Consider the following 20,840-nt stretch of genomic DNA (forward strand, 5'->3'; position numbering starts at 1 on the left):
CTCTCCCAGTTTCCTCCGGTGTGCCTGCTGTTAATGAGCTGGTCCGTGACTTCTCTAACATCTGACAATAGACCCAACAGTCGTTATCCCAGGCTTCTTCACGCATGAAGGCGCAAGTGGATAAAAGTAGAAGACCTCCTCCATCCTTCTCTCCTAATGACATGGTGTGGCTTTCATCCAAGTACATCCGCTTCAAGATCCCCTGTTACAAGCTCGGTCCTCGCTACCTTGGTCCCTTCCAGATTCTACACAAAATCAACCCTGTCTCCTACAAACTCTGTCTACTTGCTACGTTACATATTCCGAATTCCTTCCACGTCTCTCTCCTCAAGCCTCTTGTCATAAACCCGTTTTCTCAGAAGAATCTTTTCCCTACACATGTCTCCGGCTCTTCTGACATCTTCAAGATTAAAGAGATTCTTGCTACAAAAATTGTGAGAGGTAAACAATTTTTTGGGGGGCTGGGAGGGTTATGGTCCTGAGGAGAGATCTTGGGAGCCTGAGGAGAATAACCTAGACTGTGACCTTCTCAGGAGTTTTCTGACTCGTAAAAGGAGGGGGAGACCAAAGGGGGGGTACTGTTACATTATGTGCTCCGGCCACACACGCTGGCTGTGAGCGCATGGTCCTGTTATCTGCTGCTGCCGGCAGGGCTGGGACTCGCATCGCGTGGGAGCCTCACCTGGTGTTTCTCTTGCCCCCGCCTCTGCCTCCCTGCTCCGGCGAGCGTGTCTCCGTCCCCTAGGGCACGCGTGCCGGAGCTTTAAGATTTAAAGGGCCAGTGCGCTGATTAGTGTAATTCACCTGTGGCTCATTGATAAATTCCTCCACCCTCCTACCTTCCCTGACGTATCTTTGTTGCCTTGAGCATGAGAGAAAGCATTCCTGTTATTGCCTTGCTGTGTATCTGATCCTCTACTTCGTGACCTGACCTTGCTGACCTAAGCTGTCTTATCCCTCTTGTGCCTCATATCTCCTCAGCCGCCTGTGTGGTCGAGCCGTGCCAGGGGTAGCGACCTGGGTGCCACCTACCGCAGCAGGTCCATCCTGCTTTGCGGCGGGCTCTGGTTAAAATCAGTGGCACCTTAGACTCTGCTCCCTGGTATAGTCTGAGTCATCTGCCACACAGGTCCAGCGGATCCACATCCACCGGGGTTCCTGTCTTCTGAAACGTGAGTCTTACAGTGGTGAATTAGTGGTAGTTGTAGCCAGCAGGGAGCAGGGGTTATGGACTGGTGGTAGTTGTAGCCAGTGGAGAGCAGACAGTGATAAACTAGTGGTAGATGTTGCCAGCGGAGAGCAGATGGTGGTGGACTAGTGGTAGTTGTAACCATCAGATAGCAGGTAAAGGTAGTGGACTAGTGGTAAATGTAGCCAGTGGTAAGCAGGGGTGGTCATAGTATTGTCTAATCAGTGGCATTGTATCTATCTAAAAGGGGCACACAAAGTGCCAGTTAAGTTTTACTCTCACAGCAAGAAATGCACTAGGTTTTTTGTTACCCTTCTGACCCTGATAAATTTATTCTTCAAACTCAAAACTAAGAAAGAAGGTAAATGTGACTCACACAAGCACTGTCTGTTGTATTGTACAGACACGCTAGTGCTTTAGGGCTCGTCTTTGTAGTGCACAAGTGGTGACCCAGGGGGTTGTCTGCTGGGAGTAGTAGTGCTCCTAGTATGTCATTAGTGCTGCTAGAGATGTGGAAGTCCAATGTAATCTGGCCCTGGGTGTTGTCTGCTGGGAGTAGTAGTGCTCCTAGTATGTCATTAGTGCTGCTAGAGATGTGGAAGTCCAATGTAATCTGGCCCTGGGTGTGCACAGCTTTATCAATAGAGGGCTGCAGTTGGTGTAAATCCCTCAGGGTGTGTTCCAGTATACTGTGCGATGTTGATGTTGGTAAGGTGCCCCTTGTTCTGTGGTGCTTGCAGTTAACCAAACAAAGGGAGAAAAGCAGAAGGTCCAACGCAAGTCTAAAACTTTCAGATGTAAACAGCAGTAACAGTTCATTGCAAGTCCAAGGCTGTAAGCGCTGCAAGGGTCAAGGCAGTGTGCAGGGGAAAAGTGTTTGTTGCAATATTTTAGTGATTAAAGGGGTACTCCGTTGGAATTTTTAGATATTTTTTACAACTGATGCCAGCAGAGAGCACTGTGCTCGTGATGTCAGCAGAGAGCACTGTGTTCCAAAAACAAAATAATTTCCTCTGTAGTATTCAGCAGCTAATAAGTACTGGAAGGATTAAGATTTTTTAATAGAAGTAATTTACAAATCTGTTTAACTTTCTGGCAGCAGTTGTTAAAAAAAAAAAAGTTTTCCACTGGAGTACCCCTTTAAGTAAACTTGACTTGGAATATGGATTGACTTGTTAAGGAGCTTTGGATTTGGCAGTAGGGTCTATCCCAGGATATGAATTGGTCCCTGATCCCGACTTGTTCTGAATAAGTACAGTGGTCCCTCAACAAACAATGGTAATTGGTTCCAGGCGGACCATCGTTTGTTGAAACCATCATATGTTGAGGGATTTGTACCATGGATTATACTCACATGTCCCCGCCACTCCGGTCCATCAGTTCGCCGCTCCTCTGCTACCATATCATGTGATGACGGCGACAGAGAGCAACGGCGCAGGGCAGCAGCAGCAGAGGAGTGGCGAAATGACAGGCCAAAGTGGCGGGGACATGTAAGTATCATTCAGCAGGGCACATGGGGCACATTAAACGGCTATCCGGTGGCAGATGAAGCAGTCAGCGCTGCCTATAGCCATTTTTGCGATGGCCCCGACACACAGAAGCAGCGTATGTTGATGCTGCCTTCTACATATGATGGTCTGGGCTCTGAGAGGCCATCGTATGTTGAAATGATTGTATGTTGGGGCCATCGTAGGTCGGGGGATTGCTGTATAAGACTTTTGGGCTTTCTAGTGTAATCTCAAAAGGTGCTCACCGAAGCAGAGGCTTCAAAGGGGTGTAACTGAAGTAGTTAAAGGGGTATTCCAGGAAAAAACTTTTTTATATATATCAACTGGCTCCAGAAAGTTAAACAGATTTGTAAATTATTTATAATCCTTTCAGTACTTATGAGCTTCTGAAGTAAAGGTTGTTCTTTTCTAAGTGCTCTCTGATGACACCTGTCTCGGGAAACGCCCAGTTTAGAAGAGGTTTGCTATGGGGATTTGCTTCTAAACTGGGCGTTTCCCGAGACAGGTGTCATCAGAGAGCACTTAGACAGAAAAGAACAGCCTTAACTTCAGAAGCTCATAAGTACTGAAAGGATTAAAACATTTTAATAGAAGTAATTTACAAATCTGTTTAACTTTCTGGAGCCAGTTGATTGAAAAAGTTTTTTCCTGGATAACCCCTTTAATTGTCTTCTGCACAGGATTCCATATCAACGGAGACCTATACCTGTCATGTGATGTTGGCCCTTAAAGAAGAGCTCCAACCAAAACGTATTCCCTATCTACAGGATAGGGTGAAGGTAGCTGATTTTGTGGGGTCTGGCCGCTGTGACCCCCTGCGATCTCCGGAACGGAACCCCGGCTCTCAGTGAGGAGTGCATGTTGCAGATGGCACGTGCTCCATTCATTTCTATGGGAGCGCAGAAGGACCGAAGTACAGTACTCAATTATCATCAGCGTTCCTATAGAATTGAATAGAGCGCATGTCTTCTACCGGTAGACGACACACGCTTTTCACTCAGAGCCGGTGTCTCATTCCAGAGATCATGGGGGTCTCAACTGTCGGACCTGTGGATAGGGGCTAAATACATTTTGCCTGGAGTTCTCCTTTAAAGTTGACCTAACATCAGTGTGACCTCTGCATCACGTGTGAGTAGTGTGGTTAACCCTTGCTTTACCTTCCAGCATCAGCGTTACTGGGCACACACAATAAATCATATACATAGAAAAGAGAAATATTGTTCTGACATAAAACCTAAGCACTCATCTATCACCCAGGGTTCTTTTCGCACCATCCCTCCAAACCACCCCGAATTTATCTTTTTGAGGAATCTAATGATTCCTCCTAAAAGTCCCCTAAGGGGACTAATAATGTGTAATAAAAAGTTTAATAAAGGTTTAAAAAACATACAATAACCCCTTTCATATTAGAGATAGCAAAGGAAAAAAGGGGATCTGGTATGAGCGCTGCTGCTAAGCTTGCATTGGAAGTATGGAATCACCACAAACACACAGGACCTAACAATTTATTTGGAACAAATGGACAACATGTTTTGGTGCTTACTTGTGCAGATCCAACAGTGCACACTAAATAAACATAACATTAACATATAGATAGATAGATAGATAGATAGATAGATAGATAGATAGATAGATCGATAGATATGTAACTATTTGAACTGGGGAGGTCAAACTGGCCCACTGGCCCGGCTCTATACAGTGTTTTTTTCCCCACCTATAAGGAATTTATTGCTCTGCTATTCAGCTTGTGCTTCCACCAATAGAATTTATACTGATAAGCTATGCTGCTATAAACTCATGCTTACATTTTCTTGCTTATATGTACAGTTACTGATGCTGCTTGTACATGCCGTAGTATTTTATTGTCTTTTATCAATTCATTTTGTATTTACTGTATATAGATCAATTAGTATGTCTGACACATACAGTTGATTAGATTTTATATTTATTGGATCTTCATCTATTATTACCTTTGATTTACTAATTAACATCCTGTATGTAATACAGTGTACATTTATTTACACAATATTATTATAAGCCCTATGGAAAATATAGTTTTCCACTATATGAATCTCACAAAATGTTTGAACCCCATGTTCAATTATTTGAAAATGGCGACGAGAGGTCACAGAAGTGTTGCTTCTGTATAACACTGGAATGATGCAATACATTTTCACCAATGTTGCACTAAGTTCCATGTGCTGCTAGTATCTGGTATTGATATGAAGCTGTGGGCCACTTACCAAGGCTCCTAACCAGCGTGCACCATTTACGCATTTACTTTCTGAGTTGTGCAGCTCTCCTGGGATTTTGTGTGTGTGTGTGTGTATATATATATATATATATATATATATATATATATATAAAATGTGTGTTCATTTATTTATTTTATTGTATACTGTTGGACAGGGCTGGATCATCATTGGCGCTCATGGAGCACCTGCTCCGGGCCTCGGGCCCGCAGGGAGCCCCAGTCACATTCGGGACATCCCTGTGTCCCGAAAAATCTTTTCAGGACACAAGGATGTCCCGGCAGTTATCTCTCTGCGGCGGCACCCGCGTTAACTTTAAAAACGCATGGGGCCGCCGGGAGGTAGCGCACGCAGGGACGTCACTGACGTCCCATGCATGCGCCCATAGGAGAAAAGCGGAGCGGAGCAGAGCATCGAGGAGGACGCTCGTGCATGGTAAGTTACCAGCGACATGTCATCTTCAGTGTTCCGACCTCCGCTCCTCCGGTCCTGGGACCTACTGCTATCGCCCATAGACCATAGCAGTAGATCGTGACCCCGGTCCCCGGGGTCCCCGGACCGGTGGAGCGGTGGTCGGAACACTGAAGTGGGTCAGTAAACATGCATACAGCCTCCAGCCATACACTGTATATGGCTGAAGGCTGTAGGTCTGTGGGGGAACTGTACTGCACCTAATGTGGGGAACTATACTGCACCTAATGTGGGCAACTATACTGCCCCTAATGTGGGCAACTATACTGCACCTAATGTGGGGAACTATACTGAACCTAATGTGGGAAACTATACTGCACCTAATGTGGGGGAACTATACTGCACCTAATGTGGGGGAACTGTACTGCACCTAATGTGAGGAACTATACTGCACCTAATGTGGGGGAACTGTACTGCACCTAATGTGGGGAACTATACTGCACCTAATGGGGGGAACTATACTGCAACTAATGTGGGGGAACTATAATGCACCTAATGTGGGGGAACTGTACTGCACCTAATGTGGGGGAACTATACTGTGCCTAATGTGGGGGAACTGTACTGCACCTAATGTGGGGGAACTGTACTGCCAACCTAATGTGGGGGAACTGTACTGCCAACCTAATGTGGGGGAACTGTACTGCCAACCTAATGTGGGGAACTGTACTGCTAACCTAATGTGCGGGGACTTATACTGCCAACCTAATGTGCGGGGACTTATACTGCCAACCTAATGTGTGGGGACTTATAATGCCAACCTAATGTGCGGGGACTTATACTGCCAACCTAATGTGCAGGGACTTATACTGAAACCTAATGTTCGGGGACTTATACTGCCAACCTAATGTGGGGGAACTACAACCTAATGCGGGCGAACTATACTGCCAACCTAATGTGGGGGAACTATACTGCCAACCTAATGCGGGGGAACTATACTACCCCTAATGTGGGGGAACTATACTGCACCTAATGTGGGGGAACTATACTGCACCTAATATGGGAGAACTGTCGGGGGGGGGGGGGGGGGGGCGCATCAAAATTAAGTGCTACGTCTTCCAGGCAGCTTTTATCTGGCCCTGCTGTTGGACCTGAGGAAGGCGCAAGTAAGCGCTTAAGTGTGTTGTCCATTTGTCCTGAATAAATCAAGTCCTGTGTATTTTTGATGATTCCATACTTCCTATGCAAACTTAACAGCAGCACTTGTACCAGATCCCCTTTTTTCCTTTGCTTTTTCCAATATTCTCCAGCTCCCTAGGGTATATAAACAAGGTCCTGGAGCTGCATACTGCCATACTAAATAAACCCTGGGTTGTACCCAGTCATCAAGTTCAGTCCGCCAAGTTCAGTATAGCACCAGTGATGTGATGGCGGGTTTAAAGTTCCTAGGAACATCACAACAGGGAGCACCCTGGCGTGTTTTTTCTTTTCCTTTTCTTCTTCCATATTTAAAGTTTAAAACACCCCGCTTTTCAGAGGTCATTCTACAGGGAGGTAGAGGTGGTGGATCCAGTGTTATTGCTCTCCTGGTGTCACCTTTCATTGTCTATAATAAGAAAAAAAAGACATTACTGGGAAATAATTTGAACAAAACAGGAAGTTTCTGCTTAGTTTTAGGCCTAGTAGTCAGAATGGAAACGTCAAGATTTTAGGAATATTATAAAATATAAATGATGAAAAAAAAATTTCTAATATAATTATAGAAAAATGTATAAAAACATGTGAAAAAAAAAACATGACCAAAAACTTTTCAAAAAGCTATTGAACATTAAAACCGGATTTAAACAATAGGTAATTTTCTGATTACACAATGCCTTTACGTTTTTAAAATGTGTTTTTTGTTTGATTGGTGAACTTACATTTAAAACACAGAAAAACTCACTGTATGAACATAGCCGAAAGCCACTGAAAGGTAAAGGGAAGAGTATTGATAATCACTATCACTAATCATCTATTAAAGGTTGGGATATATTAACCCCTTCTTGGCCAAATACTTTTTGGACTACATTGTCACATTCTAAGAGCTCTAACTTTTTTATGTTTTTCAATGACATGAGGGCTTGTTTTTTTGCAGGACAAGCTGTGCTTTTTAATGGCAATACTGTATTTTGGGGTTCATAAAACTAACTGATTAAATGATACAAAAAATTGTTCAAATAATGAAAAAATTGGGATAATTGTCTTAATTTGTATAGTAGCGCAGTGTATTATGCCTTTTATCCTCTGACATGGTTGTATGGCGGCACATACATGTCAGGTTTTGGGCCTAGAGAAGGCCCCTGGCTGTCATGGAAACCCATCAGCTGCCATAGAAACTGATTGTGTAACTTGGCTGCCATGGAAACCCATTGTGTCACTTGGCTGCCAATGAGGTCAGAGAGCCCCAAATATTCCTTACACACTGCACAGAAGGCCAGTGGCAGGAGGGTAGGCTAATGGCATAAAAAGAAGCTGTCTATCCTAATGCCCCTGAGGTAAAAATATGTATAGATGATCATTGGGGATTAAATCACAGCATCTCAAACAGAACAGGTCATATAGCTGGTCATTGTATACCATGAGTGCCTCTGAAGTATGCAACTGCATGCCACACAATTGCATATGTTTCCTATAAGCCATTGGACATTAGAGTGCAAGCATCCAAAATATAGATCTCACTTTTAATTTGGAACCATTTTATTCCTTACTTTATTTTATACTTTTTGTTTTTGTTCTTGTTTGCTGTTTGAGGAATGCTGGCTTTGCTCTACTAGGACCTCACTGCTAGTTATAGATATACAGTGACATGAATTATACTTGAGTATTTTTTGTTACATAATGTCAGTCCAGAGAACAGTGACATTTATGACTAAGGTTAATGTGCTCCTTCTGTATTGCACGTACTGCACAGTACACTCAGCAAGATTGATGATGGGTTTGACAGATAATACCATTTGAACTGGTTGAACATTTGTACGCAGCGCACATGCCTTTCCATGACCCAGTCTGAGCTTTTCGTGTGAAGCATTTGGGACTTTTTTTCTTATTGGGAAGTGAAATATTTCCCATTAAAGTATACTTCATTTTCTTCAAGCACATCCTTTTTTTAGGCACTTCTTTCTAAACAGCACGTCTCCACATTCCTAAAGTCCCTGAGAGGATCCCAAAATAGAGAAAGAAATGAGAATTAATCAGAAGCAACGATCATTGCTACAGACTGCCAGGATTTCCCTCCTCCATTCTGTTTGTTACTGGGTAGTAAAATGCATTCTCTCATCCTATGATACCTCTGAGGTGCATATTCACTCATCTGTCTGCTTAGAGAGATTTCATGTCCAATGAAGGGAACAGGTGTGAGAGTGAATGGAAGCACTGAAAACTTTTCATCCTATTTCGGGCAACGGGGGACTATTTCTACTTGTTAATACAATGGTTCATCTCCCAGCATAAAATCGTAAAATAGTAAAAACGTGAACTCAATTTGACTGCAAGCTTCTATGTTATAAAAGTAAAGTATGGGCATTTTATAATGCAATAAGTATAGCAAATAGAGTATAGTCTAGGGCTAGGTTAGTGGTAAAACATCTACCTAAACTGTCTGTAGTGAAGGAGTTTATTTCTTTTAGTGAGAATGCCCCTATTTTCCTTGGCTTTATGCACGGCAATGGTTATATATAGAAAGGGTGCACATACTATAGAGACAGACTATGTGGTTGCTATGAAGCCTTTAAAGGGATACTCCCGTGGAAAACTTTTTTTTTTTTTTAAATCAACTGGTGCCAGAAAGCTAAACAGATTTGTAAATCCCTTCTATTAAAAAATCTTAATCCAAAAAATCTTAATCCAAAAAAGAAATGCCTTTCCTCTGATGTCATGAGCACAGTGCTCTCTGCTGACCTCTGCTGTCCATTTTAGGAACTGTCCAGAGCAGTAGAAAATCCCCATAGCAAACATATGCTGCTCTGGACAGTTCCTAAAATGGACAGCAGAGGTCAGCAGAGAGCACTGTGGTCATGACATCAGAGGAAATGCATTTCTTTTTTGGATTTCTCTTTAGTATACAGCCCCTAAAAAGTACTGGAAGGATTAAGATTTTTTAATAGAAAGGATTTACAAATCTGCTTAACTTTCTGGCACCAGTTGATTTAAGAAAAAAAAAATTCCACGGGAGTACCCCTTTAAAGAAAAGAGGATCATCCCTGGGTTGTAAAAAAAAACAATTCTTAGAGAGGAGTGGGAACCTATGCTGGACTCTCCAGAGTAAATGCATTGCTTTGGGGACTTGAGGGGGACATTGAGGGGAAAATATCAGACCTCTTTGTTCTGGCTGGTGAAATACAGCACCATAATTGGGGTCCCATTTTAGGCCCTTCTTTCATCAATGTTCAACACTGCTTATATTAATGAAAATCTGTCATCAGTATCACCCGCACTAACCTTTCATACAGGCTTGTAGTGCAGGTGATACCGATTAAAATTATATGTACAACGGTATGTATCATGTTTTTCTGTATATGCAAATTACTTGCTTGGGGCATGGGCAGAGCTACAAACAATGCTCCAGGCACTGTGACATCATCTTTACCGGGCGGGCGCTCCGCCCGCCTCATCCATATTCATAATCTTCCTCCCTGCTCACTCAGCCCATGTTACTGTACGGCGCATGCGCCGCTATCTATGTACACCTGAAAGTGGTGATCGGTTCAGCTTTATTCCCATGGCCACTCTGGACCTGTTAGTAGCCTCGGTGCAACGTCAAGGTACACCTGGAAGCTGCGCATGTGCCGTACAGTAACACGGGCCGAGCGAGCAGGGAGTGGGATTATTAATATGAATGAGCCGGGCAGAGCGCCGGCCCAGCGAAGATAACGTCGCAGTGCCCGGAGCATGGTTTGTAGCTCCGCCCATGCCCAAGCATGTAATTTGCATAAACAGAAAAACATGAATTACATTGGAACTCAGCAACCGATCGGGACTCTGTAAGTTTCATTTTGATCAGTATCACCCGCACTACAAGTCTGTATGAAAGGTTAGTGCAGGTGATACTGATGACAGATTTCCTGTTAGGGTACTTTACAGGTGCATATTTTTGCTGCAGATCTGCTGCAAATTTGCTGCTGCAGATTTTTCTGCCCATTGAAGTCAATGGGCAGAAAAATCCACTGAAACCCTTAAACACAATTATCAAACTGCAAAACTGAATGTGTTTTATCATGAATTGCCACATACTTGCATTGCATTTTTACAAAGAAAATCACACATGCAGTAACCCCTTGGCAAATCCATGGCAATTCACAGTAAATAGGTGGAGTGATTACCTACCCAAGCCAATACACTTACGTTCCACTACTGTTGCTGTTTTTTTTATTATCAGCTATAGCGTTAAATATGGACCTATTTATTATACAATATAAAATGAATACAAATAAAATAAAAACTGAATGTAAATGAAGCTTAAATAATATTTATTGTTTCAGGTAACATATCAGGATGAGCAGTCACGTGTGAATATGACAGGAGCAGCATTTGTGACCATTATATAATGGTGGGTTCACACTGAGTACTTGTCATCATTTTACTGCTTCTGTTACAGTATGTTTAATTGTGCTGTATGCATGCCAAAAAAGTAAACGTTATAATCCGTTTTTTCTTATAATGTAAGTCAATGGAAAATGGATTATGGTATATGGCATACAGCAGCATCCATTTTCAGCATCAGTTAACAGGTACAGTCTTTTACAATAAAATGTATCCGTTAAACTGACAGCAATAAGACGGTGTAAAAGCACTCTTATTTCTTTATTGCATTACCAGATTTCTTCTCTGCTGGCTTCATACACTACACATACAGAAGATAAGATCCTGCTCTTTTATGTCTTTATAGTACAACCCAAGAAGCAGCAGCAACATGGAAGATATTATAGAGAAGTACTGAGAAGTCTAAGATGTATTAAAGGGGTATTCCAGGCCAAAACTTTTTTTATATATATCAACTGGCTCCGGAAAGTTAAACAGATTTGTAAATTACTTCTATTAAAAAATTTTAATCCTTCCAATAGTTATTAGCTTCTGAAGTTGAGTTGTTGTTTTCTGTCTAACTGCTCTCTGATGACTCACGTCCCGGGAGCTGTGCAGTTCCTATGGGGATATTCTCCCAGCATGCACAGCTCCCGGGACGTGACATCATCATTGAGCAGTTAGACAGAAAACTTCAGAAGTTAATAACTATTGGAAGGATTAAGATTTTTTAATAGAAGTAATTTACAAATTTACAAAAGTAAGTGTCTCTACCTGAAAATATCTAAAAGCATGGATCTCTCAGCTATTATGCAGCATGCTAATACCTTGAATATAATTATTATTATTTTTTTATGTGTGTGGTGGGGGGGGGGGTTATATTCTTGTAACTGGCTCATAAGAACTTAATTTACAAATCTGTTTAACTTTCCGGAGCCAGTTGATATATATAAAAAAAAAGATTTTGCCTGGAATACTCCTTTAACCCCTTAAGGACCCATGACGTATGCATACGTCATTACACCCTGGGTCTTAAGGACCCATGACGTATGCATACGTCATGGTCTTTACCTGGTCTCCGCCGCTCGCCCGGCGGAGATCAGAAGCGGATCCCTGCTGAAATCCTTCAGCAGGGATCCAGGGCAAACGCCGAGGGGAACCATGTAGGCCCCCCATGTCGGCGATCGCCGCAAATCACAAGGGAAATCGCCTTTGCGATCTGCGGCGATACCGGGCTGATCGGGTCTCTGGGACCCGACCACCTGGTAATATTGCATGATCCCGGCTGTCACAGACAGCCAGGACCATGCTAAAGTATAGGAGCAAGGTGGCAAGCCTGCCACCTCCTCCGATCCCCTGCGATTCTTCGGTTAGTTAACCGACTAATCGCAGGGGGGGGGTTACTTCCTCCCGCCCCCTGCCCGGCCCCTGGAAGTCCGGAGAGGACGGGAGGAAGACCGGAGGACACGGCGGGGGACGGGTGGAGTGCTGGGGACCGGCCCTGGTACTTACCTCATCCTTGAAGACCCGGATCCCGGCGATGAAGACAGAGGCGGTGGCGACAGGTGAGTGGATCTTCAGCCGCGGTCGGGTCCTTTACAGCAATGCACGTCGCCGTAAAGCGACATGAATTGCTGTATTGGGACCCTGTATACTACAACTCCCAGCATGCCCAGACAGCCCTTGGCATCTGGGCATGCTGGGAGTTGCAGTTTTGCAACATCTGGAGGTCCGCAGTTTTGGGACCACTGTGCCCTTCCAGATGTTGCAAAACTACACATCCTCAGCATGCCCTTACTGTCCAGGCATGCTGGGAGTTGTAGTTCTGTAACATCTGGCCCTTCAGATGTTGCAGAACTACAACTCCCAGCATGCCTGGTCAGTTTTGGCATACTGGGAGTTGTAGTTTTGCAACATCTGGAAGGGCACAGATTGGGAACCACTGTGGTATTAGTGGTCTGCAAACTGTAGTCCTCCAGATGTTGCAAACTACAACTCCAAGCATGCTGGGAGTTGTAGTTTGGCAAAATCTGGCTCTAAAGATGTTGCCGAACTACTACTTCCAGCATGCCTGAGAATGTTTGGGAGTTGTGGTTTTGCAACAACAGGAGGCACACTGGTTGGGAAACATTGTCTATTTCCTAACTCACTGTTTCCCAACCCGTGTGCCTCCAGCTGTTGCAAAACTATAACTACCAGCATGCACTGATAGACTGTGCATGCTGGGAGTTGTAGTTCTGCAACAGCTGGAGGTCCCGCCCCCCCCCCCCCCCCCCCCCCCTGTGAATGCATGGGCAGGGGCTTACAGTGAGTATCAGGCTGCAAGTTTGCGATGCAGAAAATTTTGCGCCGCACCTCAAACTCGCAGCGGGAAACTCGCTGTAATCCCCCGCCCGTTTGACTGTACCCTAAAAACACTACACTACACTACACTAACACAAAATAAAATAAAAAGTAAAAAAACACTACATATACACATACCCCTACACAGCCCCCCTCCCCAATAAAAATGAAAAACGTCTGGTACGCCACTGTTTCCAAAATGGAGCCTCCAGCTGTTGCAAAACAAAAACTCCCAGTATTGCCGGACAGCCGTTGACTGTCCAAGCATGCTGGGAGTTTTGCAACAGCTGGAGGCACCCTGTTTGGGAATCACTGGCGTAGAATACCCCTATGTCCACCCCTATGCAAATCCCTAATTCAGGCCTCAAATGCACATGGCGCTCTCACTTTGGGGCCCTGTAGTATTTCAAGGCAACAGTTTAGGGCCACATATGGGGTATTGCCGTATTCGGGAGAAATTGCCTTACAAATTGCCTTATGAAAAGGTGAAGTTGGGGTCTACACCAGCATGTTAGTGTAAAAAAATAAATTTTTTACACTAACATGCTGGTGTTGCCCTATACTTTTCATTTTGACAAGAGGTAAAAGGGAAAAAAGCCCCCCAAAATTTGTAATGCAATTTCTCCCGACTACGGAGATACCCCATATGTGGGCGCAAAGTGCTCTGGGGGCGCACAACAAGGCCCAGAAGGGAGAGTGCACCATGTACATTTGAGGTGATTTGCACAGGGGTGGCTAATTGTTACAGCGGTTTTGACAAACGAAAAAAAAACAAAACCCCACATGTGACCCCATTTCGGAAACTACCCCCCTCACGGAATGTAATGAGGGGTGCAGTGAGAATTTACACCCCACTGGTGTCTGACAGATCTTTGGAACAGTGGGCTGTGAAAATAAAATTTTTTGTACAGCCCACTGTTCCAAAGATCAGACAGACACCAGTGGGGGGTAAATGCTCACTGTACCCCTTGTTACGTTCCTCAAGGGGTCTAGTTTCCAAAATGGTATGCCATGTGGGGGTTATTTTGCTGTTCTGGCACCATAGGGGCTTCCTAAATGCGACATGCCCCCCGAGCAAAATTTGCTCTCAAAAAGCCAAATATGACTCCTTCTCTTCTGAGCATTGTAGTTCGCCCGTAGTGCGCTTCAGGTCAACTTATGGGGTACCTCCATACTCAGAAGAGATGGGGTTACAAATTTTGGGGGGTATTTTCTGCCAGTAACCCTTGCAAAAATGTGAAATTTGGGGGGGAAACACACATTTTAGTGAATTTTTTTTGTGGGGTATTAAGGCTCACATTATTCCTTGTTACGTTCCTCAAGGGGTCTAGTTTCCAAAATGGTATGGCATGTGGGTATTTTTTGCTGTCCTGGCACCATAGGGGCTTCCTAAATGCGACATGCCCCCGAGCAAAATTTGCTCTCAAAAAGCCAAATATGACTCCTTCTCTTCTGAGCATTGTAGTTCGCCCGTAGTGCACTTCAGGTCAACTTATGGGGTACCTCCATACTCAGAAGAGATGGGGTTAGAAATTTTGGGGGTATTTTCTGCTTTTAACCCTTAAGAAAATGTGAAATTTGGGGGGAAACACACATTTTATTGACATTTTTTTTTTTAATTTTTACATATGCAAAAGTCGTGAAACACCTGTGGGGTATTAAGGCTCACTTTATTCCTTGTTACGTTCCTCAAGGGGTCTAGTTTCCAAAATGGTATGGCATGTTTTTTTTTTTTTTGCTGTTCTGGCACCATAGGGGCTTCCTAAATGCAACATGCCCCCCAAAAACCATTTCAGAAAAACGTACTCTCCAAAATCCCCTTTTCGCTCCTTCCCTTCTGAGCCCTCTACTGCACTTTACATAGACATATGAGGTATGTGCTTACTCGAGAGAAATTGGGTTACAAATAGATGTATACATTTTCTCCTTTTACCCCTTGTAAAAATTCAAAAATTGGATCTACAAGAACATGCGAGTGTAAAAAATGAAGATTGGGAATTTTCTCCTTCACTTTGCTACTATTCCTGTGAAACACCTAAAGGGTTAAAATGCTGACTGAATGTCATTTTGAATACTTTGGGGGTGCAGTTTTTATAATGGGGTCATTTGTGGGGTATTTCTAAGATGAAGACCCTTCAAATCCACTTTAAACCTGAACTGGCCCCTGAAAAATTGTGATTTTGGAAATTTTGTGAAAAATTGGAAAATTGCTGCTGAACTTTGAAGCCCTCTGGTGTCTTCCAAAAGTAAAAACACATCAATTTTATGATGCAAATATAAAGTACACATATTGTATATGTGAATAATAAAAAAACATTTGGAATATCCATTTTCCTTACAAGCAGAGAGCTTCAAAGTTAGAAAAATGCAAAATTTTTCAATTTTTCATAAAATTTTGGGATTTTTCACCAAGAAAGGATGCAGGTTACCAAAAAATGTTACCACTATGTTAAAGTAGAATATGTCACGAAAAAACTGTCTCGGAATCAGAATGATAACTAAAAGCATTCCAGAGTTATTAATGTTTAAAGTGACAGTGGTCAGATGTGCAAAAAATGGCCGGGTCCTAAGGTGTAAAATGGCTGGGTCCTTAAGGGGTTAAGCCCCCTTCTACCTTTTCACTTTTTCCATAGAGTTGTAGCAACGTTACCTTATCCAACAGTGATCTGCTAGTCTGTTTTGTAAACACAAAATACAATTGAGCTGTTTTTTATTTTATTTTATTTTTATTAGAGAGAAGTTCCGAACGCTGGAGCAGTGGAGTACCCCTTTAAGGATATCTCCTTAACCTGTTCAGGACCCATGACGTATGCATACGTCTTCACACCCTGGGTCTTAAGGACCCATGACGTATGCATACGTCATGGCGTTTTCCGGTCTCTGCCGCTCGCCGGGCAGAGATCGGAACTGGATGCCTGCTGAAATCCTTCAGCAGGCATCCAGGGCAAACGCCGAGGGGGGCCATGTAGGCCCCCCATGTCGGCGATCGCCGCAAATCGCAAGGGAAATCGCCCTTGCGATCTGCGGCGTTACCGGGCTGATCGGGTCTCTGGGACCCGACCGCCCGGTAATTTCGCATGATCCCGGCTGTCGCAGACAGCCAGGACCATGCTGGAGTATCGGAGCGAGGTGGCAAGCCGGCCACCTCCTCCGATCCCCTGCGATCTGTCGGTTAGTTAACCGACCAATCGCAGGGGGGGGGAGCGGTTACTTCCTCCCGTCCTGCCCGGCCCCTGAAAGTCCGGAGAGGACGGGAGGAAGACCGGAGGACGCGGCGGGGGACGGGGGAGTGCTGGGGACCGGCCCCGGTACTTACCTCGTCCCTGAAGACCCGGATCCAGACGATGAAGATGGCGGCGGCGGCGACAGGTGAGTAGATCTTCAGCCGCGGTCGGGCCCTTTACAGCAATGCACGTCGCCGTAAAGCGACATGCATTGCTGTAATAGGACCCTGTAAACTACAACTCCCAGCATGCCCAGACAGCCCTTGGCGTCTGGGCATGCTGGGAGTTGCAGTTTTGCAACATCTGGAGGTACACAGTTTGGAGACCACTGTGCCCTTCCAGATGTTGCAAAACTACACATCCTCAGCATGCCCTTACTGTCCAGGCATGCTGGGAGTTGTAGTTCTGTAACATCTGGTCCTTCAGATGTTGCAGAACTACAACTCCCAGCATGCCTGGACAGTTTTGGCATACTGGGAGTTGTAGTTTTGCAACATCTGGAAGGGCACAGATTGGGAACCACTGTATTAGTGGTCTGCAAACTGTAGTCCTCCAGATGTTGCAAAACTACAACTCCAAGCATGCTGGGAGTTGTAGTTCGGCAACATCTGGCTCTAAAGATGTTGCCGAACTACTACTCCCAGCATGCCTGAGAATGTTTGGGAGTTGTGGTTTTGCAACAGCTGGAGGCACACTGGTTGGGAAACATTGTTTCCTAACTCAGTGTTTCCCAACCCGTGTGCCTCCAGCTGTTGCAAAACCACAACTCCCAAACATTCTCAGGCATGCTGGGAGTTGTAGTTTTGCAACAGCTGGAGGTCCCCCCCCTGTGAATGTACAGGGTACATTCACATGGGCAGGGGGCTTACAGTGAGTATCAGGCTGCAAGTTTGCGATGCAGCAAATTTTGCGCGGCAGCTCAAACTCGCTGTAATCCCCCCGCCCATGTGACTGTACCCTAAAAACACTACACTACACTAACACAAAATAAAATAAAAAGTAAAAAACACTACATATACACATACCCCTACACAGCCCCCCTGCCTCCCCAATAAAAATGAAAAACGTCTGGTACGCCACTCTTTCCAAAATGGAGCCTCCAGCTGTTGCAAAACAACAACTCCCAGTATTGCCAGACAGCCGTTGACTGTCCAGGCATGCTGGGAGTTTTACAACAGCTGAAGGCACCCTGTTTGGGAATCACTGGCGTAGAATACCCCTATGTCCACCCCTATGCAAATCCCTAATTCAGGCCTCAAATGCACATGGCGCTCTCACTTTGGAGCCCTGTCATATTTCAGGGCAACAGTTTAGGGCCACATATGGGGTATCGCCGTACTCGGGAGAAATTGCCTTACAAATCTTGGGGGTCTTTTTCTCCTTTCACCCCTTATGAAAAGGTGAAGTTGGGGTCTACACCAGCATGTTAGTGTAAAAAAAATAAACTTTTTACACTAACATGCTGGTGTTGCCCTATACTTTTCATTTTGACAAGAGGTAAAGGGGAAAAAAGCCCCACAAAATTTGTAACACAATTTCTCCCGAGTACGGAGATACCCCATATGTGGGCGCAAAGTGCTCTGGGGGCGCACAACAAGGCCCAGAAGGGAGAGTGCACCATGTACATTTGAGGTGATTTGCACAGGGGTGGCTGATTGTTACAGCGGTTTTGACAAACGCAAAAAAAACAAAACCCCACATGTGACCCCATTTCGGAAACTAGACCCCTCACGGCATGTAATGAGGGGTGCAGTGCACTTCAGGTCAACTTATGGGGTACCTCCATACTCAGAAGAGATGTGGTTACAAATTTTGGGGGGTATTTTCTGCTATTAACCCTTGTAAAAATGTGAAATTTGGGGGGAAACACACATTTTAGTGATTTTTTTTATTTATTTTTTACGTATGCAAAAGTCGTGAAACCCCTGTGGGGTATTAAGGCTCACTTTATTTCTTGTTACGTTCCACAAGGGGTCTAGTTTCCAAAATTGTATGCCATGTGTTTTTTTTTTGCTGTCCTGGCACCATAGGGGCTTCCTGAATGCGACATGCCCCCGTGCAAAATTTGCTCTCAAAAAGCCAAATATGACTCCTTCTCTTCTGAGCATTGTAGTTCACCCATAGTACACCTCAGGTCAACTTATGGGATACCTCCATACTCAGAAGAGATGGGGTTACAATGTTTGGGGGTATTTTCTGCTATTAACCCTTGCAAAAATGTGAAATTTGGGGGGAAACACACATTTTAGTGAAATTTTATTTTTATTTTTTTACATATGCAAAAGTCGTGAAACCCCTGTGGGGTATTAAGGCTCACTTTATTCCTTGTTACGTACCTCAAGGGGTCTAGTTTCCAAAATGGTATGCCATGTGGGGGATTTTTGCTGTTCTGGCACCATAGGGGCTTCCTAAATGCAACATGCCTCCCAAAAACCATTTTAAAAAAACGTACTCTCCAAAATCCCCTTGTCGCTCCTTCGCTTCTGAGCCCTCTACTGCGCCCGCCGAACACTTTACATAGACATATGAGGTATGTGCTTACTCGAGAGAAATTGGGCTACAAATATAAGTATACATTTTCTCCTTTTTCCCCTTGTAAAAATTCAAAAATTGGGTCTACAAGAACATGCGAGTGTAAAAAATGGAGATTGTGAATTTTCTCCTTCACTTTGCTGTTATTCCTGTGAAACACCTAAAGGGTTAAAACGCGGACTGAATGTCATTTTGAATACTCTGGGGGGTGCAGTTTTTATAATGGGGTAATTTGTGGGGTATTTCTAATATGAAGACCCTTCAAATCCACTTCAAACCTGAACTGGTCCATGAAAAATTGTGAGTTTGGAAATTTTGTGAAAAATTGGAAAATTGCTGCTGAACTTTGAAGCCCTCTGGTGACTTCCAAAAGTAAAAACACGTAAATTTTATGATGCAAACATAAAATAGACATATTGTATATGTGAATTAAAAAAAAAATTATTTGGAATATCCATTTTCCTTACAAGCAGAGAGCTTCAAAGTTAAAAAAATGCAAAATTTTCAAATTTTTCATAAAATGTTGGGATTTTTCACCAAGAAAGGATGCAAGTTACCACAAAATTTTACCACTATGTTAAAGTAGAATATGTCACGAAAAAACAATCTCGGAATCAGAATGATAACTAAAAGCATTCCAGAGTTATTAATGTTTAAAGTGACAGTGGTCAGAATTGCAAAAAATGGCCGGGTCCTGAGGTGTAAAATGGCTGGGTCCTTAAGGGGTTAAAGGGGTACTCTGGTGGAAAACAATTTTGTTCAAATGAACTGATGCCAGAAAGTTTAACAGATTTGTAAATTACTTCTGTTAAAAAATCTTAATCCTTCCAGTACATATCAGCTGCTGAATACTACAGAGCAAGTTGAGTAGTTATTTTCAGTCTGACCACAGTGCTCTCGACTGACACCTCTGTTCATGTCAGGAACTGTCCAGAGCAGGAGAGGTTTGCCTTTGGGATTTGCTCCAACTTTGGACAGTTCTTGATACAGACAGAGGTGTCAGCAGAGAGCACTGTGGTCAGACAGAAAAGAACAACTCAACTTCCTCTGTACTATACAGCAGCTGATACCGTAAGTACTGGAAGGGTTAAAGGGGTACTCCACTGGAAACAGATTTTTTAATTACTTCTATTAAAAAATCTTAATCCTTCCTATACTTATGAGCTGCAGTATGCTACACAATAAGTTATTTTCTTTTTGAATTTCCTTTCTGTCTGACCACAGTGCCCTCTGCTGACACCTCTGTCCATTTTAGGAACTGTCCGGAGCAGGATAGGTTTGCTATGGGGATTTGCTCCTAAAATGGACAGAAGTGTCAGCAGAGAGCACTGTGGTACGACAGAAAGGAAATTAAAAGAAAAAAGACTTCCTCTGGAACATACAGCAGCTGATAAGTACTGGAAGGGTTAAGATTTTTTTAATAGAAGTAATTTACAAATCTGTTTAACATTTTGGAGCCAGCTGATATGAAAAAAATGGTTTTTCAACGGAGTACCACTTTAAATAATGCTAGAATCCCTTTATAAAGAACATCTAGTTGTGGGCTAAAATTATATGTAAGTTGGTGGGATATTTTTACCTGTAATTTTTTTTCCAGCACTTACTGCTTGGTTGCTTTTTAGCTCATGCCCATTTGGGCAGGTCTGGGCTCTGTGATTACTGCTTACCTTCAGTGCCTACAGGTAGTCTAGGGTAGTCTGAAACAAACCTAGTCATTTTTCAGTGGTTCAGAAGCTCTACTTCCATTGGCTGCTATATATACTCTTTTAATATACGGCTTTTTACTTTAGCTACAAAGGCTTTTACATTCTATTTTACAAACACAATT

The 20,840-nt window shown here is 43.6% G+C and overlaps 1 long non-coding RNA gene across 1 annotated transcript in view; it reads left to right on the forward strand.

Moving 5' to 3' along the window:
- Nucleotides 1–7,755: 7,755 nt before the first annotated feature.
- Nucleotides 7,756–20,840, forward strand: part of LOC130308297 (uncharacterized) — a 57,144-nt gene continuing 44,059 nt past the window's right edge. Inside the window, exons 1-2 of the long non-coding RNA XR_008857288.1 lie at nucleotides 7,756–7,891; nucleotides 10,874–10,941. This is a non-coding gene — a long non-coding RNA (uncharacterized LOC130308297). The remainder of the gene's footprint in view (nucleotides 7,892–10,873; nucleotides 10,942–20,840) is intronic.

This window comes from Hyla sarda, chromosome 1 (genome assembly GCF_029499605.1).
Source record: "Hyla sarda isolate aHylSar1 chromosome 1, aHylSar1.hap1, whole genome shotgun sequence".
Lineage (NCBI taxonomy): Eukaryota > Metazoa > Chordata > Amphibia > Anura > Hylidae > Hyla > Hyla sarda.